Below are 15490 nucleotides of genomic sequence, written 5' to 3'. Positions count from 1 at the left end.
GTTTCTTTGTATATATACTTCTTGCTTTTTATTTCTTTTTCTTTTTTATGATCAATTTTATCATGAGTTTTGAAGTCTATTACCTATGTTATTTGAAATCTTTGTTTTGTATATGTTTATTAATAACAAGATTGTTCCAATCTCTTTGTATCAACATTGTTCTTTTGTTTATAATTCTGAAAATTAATAAAAAGATTTAAAAAGAAAGAAAGGAAAAACCCACACAACAAGACCATCAAACACCCAAAGTGTGGAAAAAGACAAATCGTGTGAACAATAGAAGGCAAACAAGTAACATTAACTGCAGAGTCCCCGAAAGTGAGTTCTCAGCACTGAAGCGCCTCGATCAGATCGCGCAAATAGTAAAAAAAAAGAAGTAAACAAAAAGCACGAGGAACATGGCCTGCAGAGTCCACAACTACAGAGCACGTTCAGCGCTGAGGCGAGCCCGTCCAGAAGCCCGAAGGTTGCCGGGCAACGGCCGCTCCAGAATCCAGCGGCATGGAACCCAAGACTCCTGCACCTTCCGCCCGCCAGCAGCAGCAAGAGAGACCAATCAAATGCAGGCGGACGGCGCTGAGCTCCTACTGGTTTTCCATCCTGGTCTGACGATTTTAATCTTGCTCAATGCTTTAACCAGTGCGGAGCAATGGGCCGACTACGGCTCTTACCCTGTCACTAGGAATCAACACGAAATTTCTAACACGCCAAATCCCCCAGAAGATCGCAGAAACGCAATATCATTCAGTTGGCTCAAAAGTACATTCTTAAAAGGGAAATTACAGGCTGCAATCGACCACAGTTCAGAAAAGAAGAAGAAGTATATTTAGAAGAGTATCTAGTAATCTTGTAAGCCGCCTGCAAGATGTCACTGTGGGTCACTGGTGCCACCTTTACTGATATCCCACACCATCTTGCCGGAAATATCCTTTCTACAACTCAAAGTCAAACAACATAAATGAAAAGGTTTCAATCCCACCCAGATGAGCTCATTGTCTTTTGTTGTTTGCTTTTGCTGATAGAGCATGGAGCCTCACAGCCGACAACGGCCCTGACTTTTTGGATTGGCCTCGATAATCACCTGAGGACCCATCAACAGACAACCACTTCGGAGAACGTGATACTTGACTTGAGTGATCTAACTACTACTAGGTATAGATCTCTTGCCAAATGTCCTGGTCACCTCTTTATAGGGAGTATGTGGAAGCTTTAGAGAGGGTATAGAGGAGATTTACCAGGATGCTACTTAGATTAGAGAGCATGTCTTGTGAGGATAGGTTGAACAAAGTAGGTCTTTCCTCCGTGGAGCAAAGGAGCAAAGTTATATAACTATAAATGGTCTTTCACTGATTCTGTTATAGTTATTATTCTATAGATCTGTTGAGTATGCCCACAAGAAAATGAATCTCAGGGTTGTATATGGTGACAGACATGTACTTTGATAGTAAATTTACTTTGAACTTTGAGGATGAGAACCAACTTGATGAGATGTATAAGATGATAAGAGGCATAGATAGAATGGACAGCCAGAGACTATTTCACAGGGTGGAAATTGCTAATACGAGGGGCCATAATTTTAAGATGATTAGCGGAAAGCATAGGGGGGATGTCAGAGGTAGAATTTTTACAGAGGTGCATGGGAACACGTGCAAGGCGATGGTAGAGGCAGATACACTAGGAACATTGAAGACACTCTTAGATAGGCATTTGGATGAAAGAAAAAGGAGGCCTATGTGGGACGAAGGGATTAGATTGGTCTTAGAGTAGGTTAAAATAAAGGTGGCCCGGTAGCGCAGAGGTTAGCACAATGGTTTATAGTACAGGTGACCCGGGTTCAAATCCCACTGCTGCCTGTAAGGAGTTTGTACGTTCTATCCATGACCATGTGGGTTTCCTCCCACAGTCCAAAGATCGGTTGGTAGGTTAATTGGTCATTGTAAATTGTCCCATGATTTAATCAGGGGTTTGCTGGCCAGTGTGGCTCAAAGGGCCAGAAGGGCCTATTCCACACTGCATCTCAATGAATAAATAAAAAAGGTTGGCATAATATTGTGGGCTGAAGGGCCTGTACAGTTCTATGTTTTACAATACTGTAAACTATGACTATGAACAAAGAGAAGCACTGACATTCATACCATAAAGGTGAGCAAGTATTACTGGGTAGGAAACTGACAAACTTGACAGCTGTTATTTTATACCAGGGAACGCTGATGTCAAAAGACATGATGTGATTATGTGATGATAGAAAATAAGGATAAATTATTCTGATCAAAATTAGCGAATCTATCTGTCACTATCAAATGCTGTGACAAAAACACACCTCTGACATTATCCTGCAGAGCACTTACTTAAGTCAGCTTCAGAGAGACTGAAATCGCATTAGCGCCAAAAAAAAAAGAAAGATTAGGTTGCTGGAGTACTCTGTCATTACATCTCTGGGTTCCATAATCACACGATTAAATTATGGACCATTATATCAACATTCACATGGAATCAAGCATATTTTTGGCTGAGGTTGCTGGAGATCAAAGCAAGATAATTCCTTGGGGGAGGGGGGGACTCCAGAAACAAAAACAAAGGAACAGGGTTCTAGTTTACCACTGTGCAAGTCAGAATGGAACCAGCAGATGAAAGGTATCTTTCAGCTGGAGAACATTTTGTTATTAGACAGATCCATATGGAAAGCAGAAAGGATAATGCAATGTCTGCCATTCTCCTGTGGACTGGAAGACAAAGTGATTTAGTACAATGCAGCATGCAATGATCATAAATAAGGTTGAAGATAGCTGTTAATAAGGATTAGGAAGGAGGAAAAGTACTAAATCGGAGGAAAGCAAATTATGAAAATTATAAACATGAAAAACTCTGCAGGCTATGGAAATCCAGAGCAACACGCACACATAATGATGGAGGAACTCAGCAGGTCAGGCAGCACCTCTAGAAATGAGTAAACAGTCAACGTTTCTGGCCAAGATCCTTCTTCAGGACTCCTGAATTCTGAGAGAACTTGGCTGGAGCTAAGGAGAGTTATCGGGCAAGTCTACATCTGATGTGGAGCATGCTTAAAGAACAACTGCACAGAATCAGAATCAGGTTTAATATCACTGGCATATGTCGTGAAATGTGTTAACTTTGTGGCAGCAGTACAAAGCAATACATGATAAATATAGAAAAAAACTGAATTAGAGTAAATATATATGTATATTAAATATTTAAAATAAGTAGAGCAAAAACAGAAATAGAAAAAGTAGCGAGATGGTGTTTATGGGTTCGATGTCCATTCAGAAATCGGATGGCAGAGGGGAAGAAGCTGTTCCTGAATCGCTGAGGAGTGTGTGCCTTCAGGCTTCTGTACCTCCTTCCTGATGGTAGTAGTGAGAAGAGGGCATGTCCTAGGTGGTGGGGGTCCTTAACAATCAATATCATCTTTCCGAGGAACTGCTCCTTGAAGATTTCTTGGATATTACGGAAGCTAATACCCATGATGGAGTTAATTAGTTTTAGAACTTACTGTAGCTTCCTTCGATCCTGTGCAGTAGCCCCCCGCCCCCCCCCCCCAATACCAGACGGTGATACAGGACAGGTATGTTCCTGTGAGAAGGAAGGCGAAGCACTGCAAGGTAAGGGAAAATTGGATGGCGAGAGAAGTTCTGAATCTAGTCGAGGAGGAACTGGAGACATATACTGTTGAAGGCTTAGGAGTTTCAACCTTGAACAGAGCCCTTGAGGAATATAAGACCAGAAAAGAACCCAAGAAAGGAACAAGAAGATCCAGGAGGGGCCATGAAAAAATCCTCAGCAAGAAGGAGAGTCCCCATACATTCTGTACATACACCAAGAGCAAGAAGATAACTCAGGGAGAGGTTAGGATCACTCAAAGATAAAGGGGGGAACATGTGCTTGGGGGCGGAAGGTGAGGACAAGGTCCTAAATGAGTACTTTGCATTGGTATTCACCAAGGAGAAGGATGTGGTGGATGGTGAGATCAGTATGGAGCGTGCTAATATGCTAGGGCAATTTGAGATAAAGAAAGAGCCCAGGTTGCATTACTGATGATATGTCCCAGTGCTCACCCGGTTCATTAAGCCAAGTGTCGGACCACGATAATGAAAGGCAAGGGCCGGGTTAAAGTAGCTCCACTACACTACCCTATCCACCATAGCACCTCGTACCTCACCGCACAAAACTCCACAACCTTATCTCTCCCAGACCCACATATACATCCACCAGTCCTTCTCCCAAACCTAATCCTAAGGTCCAAGAGGGCAAACACCCCCACTAAACCAAGGCTACCCCCCCCCGATTAACCCTGGCCACACCCCCACATCCCACAGCCACTACACTACCCTATTCGCCACAGCCCCACATCCTTACCACACAAAACTCCACAACCTTATCTCCCCCAACCCCACATATACATCCACCAGTCCTTCTCCCAAACGTAATCCTGAAGTGCAAGGGGACACACGCCCCCACTAACCCTAGGCACACCCCGACAAACCCTGGCCACGTCCCCACGAACCCGATGACTTGTACAAGGAGGAGCAAGATCCAATCAAGGCAAGTATTGGACCTGGTTAATGAAGGCGTGGGCCAGATCAAAGTGGCAGGGTTGCGTGTGACATGAATCTCAAGTGACGAGATCAAGAACCACAAGAGGGCTGATTCGCCCACCGTCTGAATAACCTTTGGGTCTTTTGAACAACATTAAGCCCTCAAGATCCAATGGGATATATCCCAAGTTTTTGAGCAGACAAAAAAGGAGATTGTTGGAGCCTTGACCAAGATCTTTGTGCCCTCTACACCCACAGGCAAAGACCCAGGGGACCTGAAGTAGCTAATGTCCTATAGGTGCACAATTGAGAGTATCCTAAGACTCCTGTAAATGTCAGCAAGGAAGTGAATCTCAAGGTTGATAATAAATTTATTATTATCAGTCTGGGAGTTGATCGACTCGGGGACTTTGAGACCTTTTTTTACCATGCCCATGGTTTATTCTTCATCAAATTATGGTATTGCTTTGTACTGCTGTAACTATATGTTATAATTATGTGGTTCTGTCAGTGTTAGTCTTTGGTTTGTCCTGTTTTCTGTGATATCACTCCGGAGAAACATTGTATGCATTTATGTATGCATTTCTAAATGACAATAAAAGAGGACTGAGTGTTCTCATAATCTAAATCTAGTCTAAAAATTTACTTTGAATTTTTATTGGTGTTCCTATTTCAAGAAGGGAAGTAAAGATAATCCTGAACATTATAGAATGGTGAGTCACACATCAATGGTAGGGAGCAGAGTCTTAGGGATGGAGTTTAAGAGCATTTAGAAAACCGTGACCTAATTAGTGTCGGCCAGTAAGGTTTGGTACGGGGCAGGTCACGCCTTACTAATTCAGTTAAGGTTTATAAGGAGGTGACGAAAGTGAATAATCAAGGAAGGGTCACAAAAGAGGAGAAAATCTGCAGATGCTGGAAATCCAAAGCAACATTCACAAACTGCTGGAGGAACTCAGCAGGCTAGGCAGCATCTATGGAAAAGAGGCAACAGTTGATGTTTCAGGCTGACACCCTTATCAGGAATGGAGAAAAAAGACGGGCAGTCAGAGTAAGAAGGTGGGGGGAGGGGAGGAAGAAGTACAAGGTGGTAGGTGATAGGTGAAACCAGGAGAGTGGGAGGGGGTGAAGTAAAGAGCTGGCGTGTTGATTGGTGCACATAAAATGCTGGAGGAACTCAAAATGAAGGCGGAGCTGTGCTTGTTGTCTAAGTAGATTTAACAAGGTAGCTTATCCAGGAGACTGAGATACATGCAATGCATGGTTACTTGGCCACTTGGACTTAGAATTGGCTTGCCTATAGAGGACAGAGGACAGTGATCAATGGGTCTTACTCTGCCTGAAGGTCTGTGACTAATGATGTTCCATAGGGATCTATATTGAGATCTCTGCTGTTTATGATATATATAAATGTCTTGGATGAAAATACAGGTGGATGGTTTGGTAAGTTTGCAGATGACACAAAGGTTGGTGTCATTATGGAGAAGGCTGCCAAAGGATACAGTGAAATAAGGGCAGAGAAATAATGTGAATTACAGGGAGAGGTTGAACAGATTAAGATTTTATTCCCAAGAACACAGGAGACTGAGGGAAAATCTTATAGTTATACAAATTTATGAGGGGTTAAGAGAGGATGAATGCACACAAACCTTTTCCGCTCAGGTTGGGTAAGGCTGCAACTAGGGGTCATAGGTTTGGGGTGAAAGGTGAAATATTTAAGGAGAACCAGAGGGGGAGCTTCTTCACTGACAGAGTGGTACACATGTGGAACGAGCTGCCAGCGGGAGTGGTAGATGTGACCTCAATTGCTACATTTAAGAGAAGTTTGGATAGCTACAGGGAGGGGAGAGGTATGGAGGGCTGTGGTCTGGGAGCCGGTAGCTGGAACGAGGGAGAACACCAGGCTGGCATGGATGAGAAGAGCTGAAGGAACCTGCTTCTATGCTGCAGTGCTCTATGATTCTGTGAAGTTTAAGCTGGCCAAACGTGGGAGATCAAATATAAAGCAAAGGTGCACAGTTAACGGCAGGACCCTCAAAGGCACTGATGTACGGGTGGACCTTGGGGTCCAAGTCCAAGCTTCCTGAAAGTGAATGCACAGAATGAAAGGGTTGTAAAGAGGGTCTATAGCGTGCTTGCCTTTGTTAGTGAAAGCATTGAGTTCAGGTGTTCAAACTTCAAAGAAAACTTTATTATCAAAGTAGATATACTTTATACAACCTTGAGGTTCGTCTCCTTACAGGCAGCCACAAAGCAAAGAACCCCAAAAGAACCCATTAAAAACAGAAGAAGACCGTCCAAACACTCAGTGAGCAGGGGGAGAGAAAAAAAATACAAATTGTGCAAACAGCATTGTGAACTGAAGTTCACAACACTTCAGCCCATCCAGAAGTCCAGCAGTTGCAGGCCACAGCCTCAGTCCAGCGCGGAGACGCGCAAACCCCGTGGACGAGCCAGCTGAACCGGCCCGTCACTCGCCTCCGACCCCGACACCCCGAACTTCTCAATCTGGCCCGGTGCTTAAGTCATCCAAACCTCGGGCTGCTCCTCACCCCCGGGCTCTGCCGCCTCGATACGGCCTTTCCCATCCAGCTCGGCTCTTCAAGGTGTTGCAGTCTAGCTGGAATTTTACAAAGTTACATCTGGAGTATTGCACTTGTTGTCCCATTAAAGGAAGGATGCTGAGACTTTAGAGAGAGTGCAGGTGAGATTTACCAGGGTGCTGCCTGAGAGGGCATATGCTATAAAACTAGGGTTACTTTCTCTGCAGTGGCTCAGGCTGAAGGGAGACCAGAAAAAAATTTATAAAATTTTAATGAGCAATGTGGAGGAGAAGAAGATGGCAGCGCAACGGCAGCACGCGCGGCCTCTCCAGTGAATGATATCTGTGATCTGTCAAGTAGGGGACCGTGCACAATTCTGATTTGATGGAGACGGAGGAACATCTGGAAAACTTCTGAAATGCCCGCTTCGCTGCCGCTGCTACTGTGTGGTAACCGGAATCTCCGGAGCAAAAGGCCCCGAATCTTCAGCTTTGCTTGTTTCAGTAGCTGGGGCGAGGTCGAAGGCGCTCGGCAGAGGATGGCGCTCGGGAGGCTGTGTCAGAGAGGCTGGTCAGAAGCCTGAAGTTTTTGGATGGATGGACTCAGTGTCGGCTGTGGTCGGCTGCTTCCAAGGCATCAGCAAGTTGACGGTGCCTGGAGGTTTATGGCAGGGAGTTTCTCCCTTTTGCCACCTGCTATCGGGGACTCGGGAGTTGATTGACTCGGGGACTTTGAGACTATTTTTACCGTGCCCATGGTTTGTTCTTCATCAAATTATGGTATTGCTTTGCACTGCTGTAACTATATGTTATAATTATGTGGTTCTGTCAGTGTTAGTCTTTGGTTTGTCCTGTTTTCTGTGATATCACTCTGGAGAAACATTGTATCATTTCTTCATGCATGTATGCTTTTCTAAATGACAATAAAAGAGGACTGAGTGTTCTCATAATCTAAAAAAAATTAAGAGAGGCATAGAAAGAATAACCAGCTGTTGTCCTTTTCCAGGTCAAAATGTCTAAAACTAGAGGACATGTATTTAAGGTTAGAGGGGGAAAGTTCAATTAAGATGCACAGATGCACATTTTTTTTAATATATTACACAGAAAATGACAACTGCTGGAATGTGCTGCCTGGTGTGGTGGAGTGGTGGATGTGGGCATAATGGAGGAGTTAAGGAGCTCCTAGATAGACACATGAATGTGCAGAGAATGAAGGGATATAGACTATTTGCGGGCAGAATGGATTAGTGTTGCTAGGCATCATTCATCATCATCATTATGTGCCATGTTGTATGACATCATCATTATGTGCCGTGTCATATTGACATGGGCAATCATGGTCATGATTGTTCTTGGCAAATTTTTCTACAGAAGTGGTTTGCCACTGCCTTCTTCTGGGCAGTGTCTTTATAAGACGGGTGACCCCAGCCATTATCGATACTCTTCAGAGGTTGTCTGCCTGGCGTCAGTGATGGCATAACCAGGACTTGTGAAGTGCACCTGCTCTCATACGACCGTCCACCATCTGCTCCGGTGACCCTGATCGGGTGGCTAAGCAGGTGGTACACCTTGCCCAAGGGTGACCTACAGGCTGGCAGAGGGAACGAGTGTCTTACACCTCCTTTGGTAGAGATATATCTTCGCCCCACCACCCAAGGCAACATTAGCCAAAAAACCAAAAAAATTCTGCAGATGCTGCAAATCCAAAGCAACAAATCTGGAGGCGTTTCAGACAGCATCTATGGAAATGAATGAATAGTCAATGTTTTGGACCAAGACTTTTCTTCAGGACTGGAAAGGAAGGGGGAAGGTGCCTGATTAAAAAGGGACGGGAAGGAGGATAGCTAGAAAGTGACAGGTGAAGCCAGGTGGGTGGGAAAGGTCAAGGGTTGGAGAGGAGCGAATCCGATAGGAGAGGAGAGTGGACCATGGGAGAAGGGGAAGGAGGAGGGGACCCAGGGGGGAGTGATAGGCAGGTGAGAAGGGGTAAGAGGCCAGAGTGGGGAATAGAAGAGGGGAGGCGGAGGGAAACATTATTTTTGCTGGAAGGAGAAATCAATATTCATGCCATCAGGTTGGAGGCTACCCAGGTGGAATATAAGGTGTTGCTCCTCCACCCTGAGGGTGGCTTCATCATGGCACAAGCGGAGACCATGGACTGACATGTCGGAATGAGAATGGGAATGGGAATTAAAATGTTCGCCAGCGAGAAATTCCACTTTTGGCGGATGGGGTGGAGGTGCTCGACGAAGCTTGCTTGCATTGGCTGAGGCCCTGGATATAAGAGTCGGGAAGTTATGTTGCAGTTACATAAAAACACGGTTAAGTTGTACTTGAGTTTTGTGTGGAATTCAGTACACGAAGGATGCGGAGGCGCTGGAGAACGTGCAATAAAGGTTTACGAGGATGCAGCATGGATTCGAAAGCATGCGCCGTGAGGAGAGGGTGGACAAACACAAGTGATTTTATCCGGAGTGTCGGAGTGTAGGGTGGAGATTTGACAGAGCATAGGTAGATAGACCGAATCTTTCTCCCAGGGTAGAAGTTTCTTTTTACACAGTGTGGTAGGTGACTGGAACAGGCAGCCAGGTGTATAGGTGAAAGCCGATAAGATAGTACTATTTAAAAAAGGCGTTTAGACATATGAAAATGCAAGGGGTGGAGGGATTGAATTTAAGTAGAGGCAGAAGAGATTTAGTTGAATTTGGCATTGTGTTCAGCACAGATGTGTAGGTTGAAGGAATTATTCCCATGCTATAACGTTCAATGTTTTATGTTTAATATTTTATTTACAAGGGATGTGGGAAAATAAAAGAAAACCCATCCACAGCAACATTTTGAGAATTTAGTGTGAGTTCTAGTTTCTCCAATATTAACTACTTCCAGGGCTGTAGACATGTTTGTCTAGAAAGACGATTCTGCAGGTGCAGATGCCACCTGGGTCAGTAAGGATGGCACTGTAGCACAATGGTTTACAGTACAAGCAACCCGGGTTCGAATCCTGCTGCTGCCTGTAAATTTGTATGTTCTCCCCATGACCACGTGGGTTTCCTCCCACAGTCCAAAGACGTACCAGTTGGTAGGTTAATTGGATGTTGAATATGTTCTGTGATTAGAAGAAGAAGAAGAAAGTCATGATGGCACTTTTTTTTAGCAGGCTTTCTTATTTTTACGAGGCCGAGTTACCAGCTCGACACTCAACCCAGCACGAATGGAAAGCGTGCAAGGGAGCCGGCTAGATTCGAACTCGGGAGCCTTCGCTCTGAAGTCCGGTGCTGACGCCACTACGCCGCCAGCCAGTGGTTCTGTGATTAGCCAAGGATTAAATCAGGGGATTCCTGGGCGGTGCAACTCGACGGCCCAGAAGGGCCTATCCCACGCTCTATCTCAATAAATAACTTACGTTTTAGAGTAAACAGTCCTGAAGAGGAGAAAAGGGAGCAATTTTTTAAGGCAAGGGGGAATCTTCTCTCAGGCTTGGTCATGCCTAGTGCAAAGAATTGGAGATCAAGCTCTGAAATCAAGAGTGAGGGGGAGACTCGACAAACTATTGGGCATCTATAGTTCCCTTTGGCAGTATATTGTATGATATGGCTTAGAGATTGGTTGATAAGTATTATTTTGTCTATTTTTACTACTTTATTAATCATTTACTTCCTTTCTGTATTTCGTTCTTTATGTAACTCCAATAAAGTAATTTCATATAACCATTAACACGTCAACAATGCCCCCATTGTTTGCGAAGTCACGTCCATTGCTTCCCTCTCACTGCTGAATCAGAAAAGAACAAGGACTGAATGTTAAAAATACTTTCATTCTACTACTCCAATGTCATCTTCTATTTCTGGTGCCCCGGCGGTGTGGCCTCCTCTGAGCCAGACTGGGTAACGGGTTCGCAGAGAAACCGTACTTAATCAATGATGACCTTCCAGAGCTCCCAGCTGCACGCCACTTCAGTTCTGCCTCCCTTTCCCACATTGAACTGTCCATCCTCTGCCCCCCTCCACTGCCAGGGTGGGGCCCAACACACACTGGAAGAATTTGACCACATCCGGAGTATTGTGTACAGTTCTGATCACCCCACTACAGGAAGGATGTTGAGGCCTTGGAGAGAGTGCAGAAGAGGTTCACCAGGATGCTGCCTGGTTTAGAGGGCATGTGCTATCACGAGAGGCTGGATAAACTTGGGTTGTTTTCTCTGGAGCGCTGGAGGCTGAGGGGAGATCTGATAGAGGTTTACAAGATCATGAGAGGCATAGATAGAGTAGACAGGGAGTATCTGTTTCCCAGGGTTGGAATGTCTAATACCAGAGGACATGAATTGAAGGGTGGATTCAAGGGGGATGTGAGGGGTAAGTTTTTTATTCAGAGAGTTGTGGATGCCTGGTATGGTGGTGGAGGCAAATACATTAGAGGCTTTTAAGAGATGTTTGGATAGGCACGTGGATGTAGGGAAGATGAAGGGATATGTACATGGTGTAGGTAGAAGGGATTAGTGTTTGGGTGTTTTTGGTTTGCTTTAAGCTGGTTCAGTACAACATTGTGGGCCGAATGGCCTGTTCCTGTGCTGTACTCTTCTATGTAACACCTCATATTCCAGCTGGATAGTCTGCAACCCTGTGGAATGAACAGCATGTCTTCCAGTTATGGGTAACCCTCCCCTCTGGTGGATTATTTCCTCTCCTCCACCCCATCTCCCTCCATCTGATCCTACTTTTGTTCTCTATCCCTTAACCTCCAGTCCTCCATCACACATCTTTGCCCCCTCCCCTTCCTGGCTCCATCCCCTCATTACACACAAAGGTCACCCATGGGATTCCTCCCCCACTTGGTTCTGTTTCCACTTGCCATTCAGCTCTCTCCTGATGGTTCACATTACCCCCTGTTTTACTTATCAAGGTCTAGACTGGTAGCCTTTCCACCAGCCGCTGTCTCCAACCACTCCCTCTCCCTCCCCACTTTGTTGTTCCATTTGCTTCTCAATGTCTCCATCTATTGTTCACTTGACACTATCTCCCAAATACACCCCTACTCCCCTCCCCACCTGGAGAAACTTGCCTCTCCTCTCACACCCCTCCTCAGTCCACCAATCATCTTAGACTCCTTTTCCCTCCTTTTGAATTGACTTTATTACTTACATCCTTCATATACATGAGGAATAAAAAGCTTTACGTTACGTCTCCATCTAAATGTGCAATGTGCAATTTGTAGTAATTTATAATAAATATTATGTGCAACAGGACAGTCACTATAACATAGAAATGCAGTTATATCAGTGTGAATTAATCAGTCTGATGGTCTGGTGGAAGAAGCTGTCCCGGAGCCTGTTGGTCCTGGCTTTTATACTGTTTCCCAGATGGTAGCAGCTGGAACAGTTTGTGGTTGGGGTGACTGGGGTCCCCAGTGATCCTTCGGGCCCTTTCTACAGACCTGTTTTTGTAAATGTCCTGAATAGTGGGAAGTTCACATCTACAGATGCGCTGGGCTGTCCGCACCACTCTCTGCAGAGTCCTGTGATTGAGGGACGTACGGTTCCCATACCAGGCAGTGATGCAGCCAGTCAGGATGCTCTCAATTGCACCCCTGTAGAAAGTTTTATGGGGCCCATAGCAAACTTCTTCAACCATCTGAGGTGAAAGAGGCACTGTGCAGAACATGTGAGATCCTTGGAGATGTTTACGCTGAGGAACTTTTTGCATTTCTTTCCAGATCAGAGCTGATTCTGATTTGTTTAACTCTTGTACTGTCCACCAAAAACATACAGCGAAATGCATTACTTCAGTTAACAACCAACACTACATGGGGGCAGCCACAAGTGTCGCCTCACACCCGGGCAGAACAACACAAGCAGCAACTACAATGGCAAAACAAGCTCCTGCCACCCACCCACCCACTCAGACACACACACACAGACAGATCTCCAACCCCAGAAGAGACCACCTTCAGGCCTCCAGTCCTTGGCCCTCAGTGCCCAGACTCACAGGCACCTCCAACCCCCAGATTCGCCAATCACTGACCTTTGACTATGAAGTGTTTGGACTCTGAACACTGGCTCCTGACACTGATTTTCATTTACTGCCCCTGACCTCTAACCCTCCCTCATCCCTTCCCTAAACTCCAACCTGACACTTAATTGCCTGCACTGTCCCCCAAACCATCCCTATGAACCCAAAAAAATCCAATTCCATCTGTGCCACGACCTTGACGGACATCGCAGCTTGGCGCCATCTTGACCAGCAGAACCAAGGATATTCAATCTTTCTTATAACGCAGGTCCTGCAGAACCAGCAACATCCTTGTAAATTTTCTCTCCACTCTTTCGATCTTATTTACCTCTTTGTTGTAGGTAGATGACCAAAACTGCACACAATACTTCAAACTGGGCCTCACCAACATCTTATACAACTTCAACATCCCATTTCCTGTATTTAATACTTTGATTTATGAAGGCCAATGTGCCAAAAGCTTTCTTTATGATCCCATTAACCTGTGATGTCACTTTCAATGAATTATGGATCTGTATTCCTAGATCCCTTTCTTCTACCACACTCCTCAATGTCCTACCTTTCACTGTGTAAAACGAGCCCTAGTTGATCCTACCAAAGTGCAACACCTCACACTTGTCTGCATTAAGTTCCATCAGCCATTTTTCAGCCCATTCTTCCAGCTGATCTAGATCCCCCTGCAAACCATGATAGTCTTCCTCGCTGACCACTACACCCCCCAATTTGGTGTCATCTACAAAACTGCTGATTCAGTTAACCCCATTATCATCCAGATCGTTGATATAGATGACAAATGACAATGGACCCAGTTTCGATCCCTGTGGTACTCCACCAGACACAGGCCTCCAGTCAGAGTCTCCTACCACTTTCTGGCTACTCCCACAAAGCCAATGTCTAATCCAATTTACTACCTCACCTTGTTTGTATGGTAACATAAAACGCTACCAAAACTTAAAACAATTTGATCAGCTTGGTTATTTCTATTTTCATCAAAAGTTGGTAATGGCATTCCAAATTTAAATTAAGAATAATTTTACATCATGGTTCAGGTCTTCTTAACAAACATGAACCACAATATCATTATCTGTAAAGGGGGGTGGATGGGGTGTCAGGGAGGGGTAGCACCTCTGGTGGGGTAACATGTCGCGTCCTTTTCAAGGCGGTTAGTCCACCTTTGGTCCCCACCTGGCACGCAGCTCTCACCTGTGGATCCCCGTAGCTGTTTGCATGCGACAGCGGCCACACCCCGGGCAACGGCTTCGACAAGCCGGCTAAACCAGGTGAAGGTAGCCGACGGGTCTCAAACCCTCGGTGAGATAGGGAGTTGTCTATCCCAGCATGTGAAGACAGACTCCGGCGGATTGAGTGGACGAGACCAACGGAAGGTCCAATGGTCAAGAAGGCGGTCTCTGCAAGTGCCGTGCAACATGTAGAGCAGGACAAGGCACAGAAGACATCCTGGTCATTCACTGTGCCTAGTCCCATCTCTAGCCGTCTCGACTCTGTCTTGCCACTGGAACCAGATGGGAATTGGGAAGAGAGAGTGAGGCTGACGCTGCGCAACTCTCCCTCACTTAAATCCAAATCACGCGCTAGTCTCGACACCATCAATAATGGTGTCGAGGTCCTCATCGACGTCAACAATGGACAAACAACAACATCTGTAAAGGAGAATTTAAACATCTAAGCTCCAAATAATTTTAAAAGCAAGTTCTGCTTTTTTTTAAAGATGTGTTTCACTTTTAGAATCCAAATGTTTACAGCTTATTTTAGCTGTTTTTTGCAGTCATTTCTCAGTGGGTGTTCAACAACCAAAAGAAGAAAAGTTGACTGAGATTTTAAAATCTCCCTGCCGGCAGAAACCAAGGATGACCGTCTGATAACATTAGAGCCAAGCCCTTTCTTAAGTGTATCTGGCATTTTCCCTGCAAAGCAAAATAAACACCATATATCACTACCTTGTCAGCATTTATAAAGAAAAATCAAAGTTTACAATTACTGCGCCTTAAGAAACATTATAGCGGAGATAATAAAGGACCTTTGTTCAGTCAAGAAAACATCCAGGTCACACAGCCTGTTAATGGACAGAAAGAGGTCTGCAATGAGAACAGAAAATGCCAGAAGCTTGCAATTAATTTTCCAGGGAAGATTAAAAACAGACCTTCTTCCTCCCAGAACTGTATTCATGGGTGAACTGTATTTATTTGGATAAACTGCATTCATGCAAACCATCAGTTCACTTCCTCACATACAGACCACAGGTTAAAATAAAACATACCGTATCGTTATTAAAATGAGTATTCAGACCAGTGGATACAGAAAACAGAATTACTGTCCAGGAAGCTGGATCTGTATAGAATGAAAAATGGTAGAAGGACCAACTTCCACAT

This window comes from Mobula birostris, chromosome 29 (genome assembly GCF_030028105.1).
Source record: "Mobula birostris isolate sMobBir1 chromosome 29, sMobBir1.hap1, whole genome shotgun sequence".
Lineage (NCBI taxonomy): Eukaryota > Metazoa > Chordata > Chondrichthyes > Myliobatiformes > Myliobatidae > Mobula > Mobula birostris.
The sequence above is the reverse complement of the archived record's forward strand: the minus strand, read 5'-3'. Positions refer to the sequence as shown.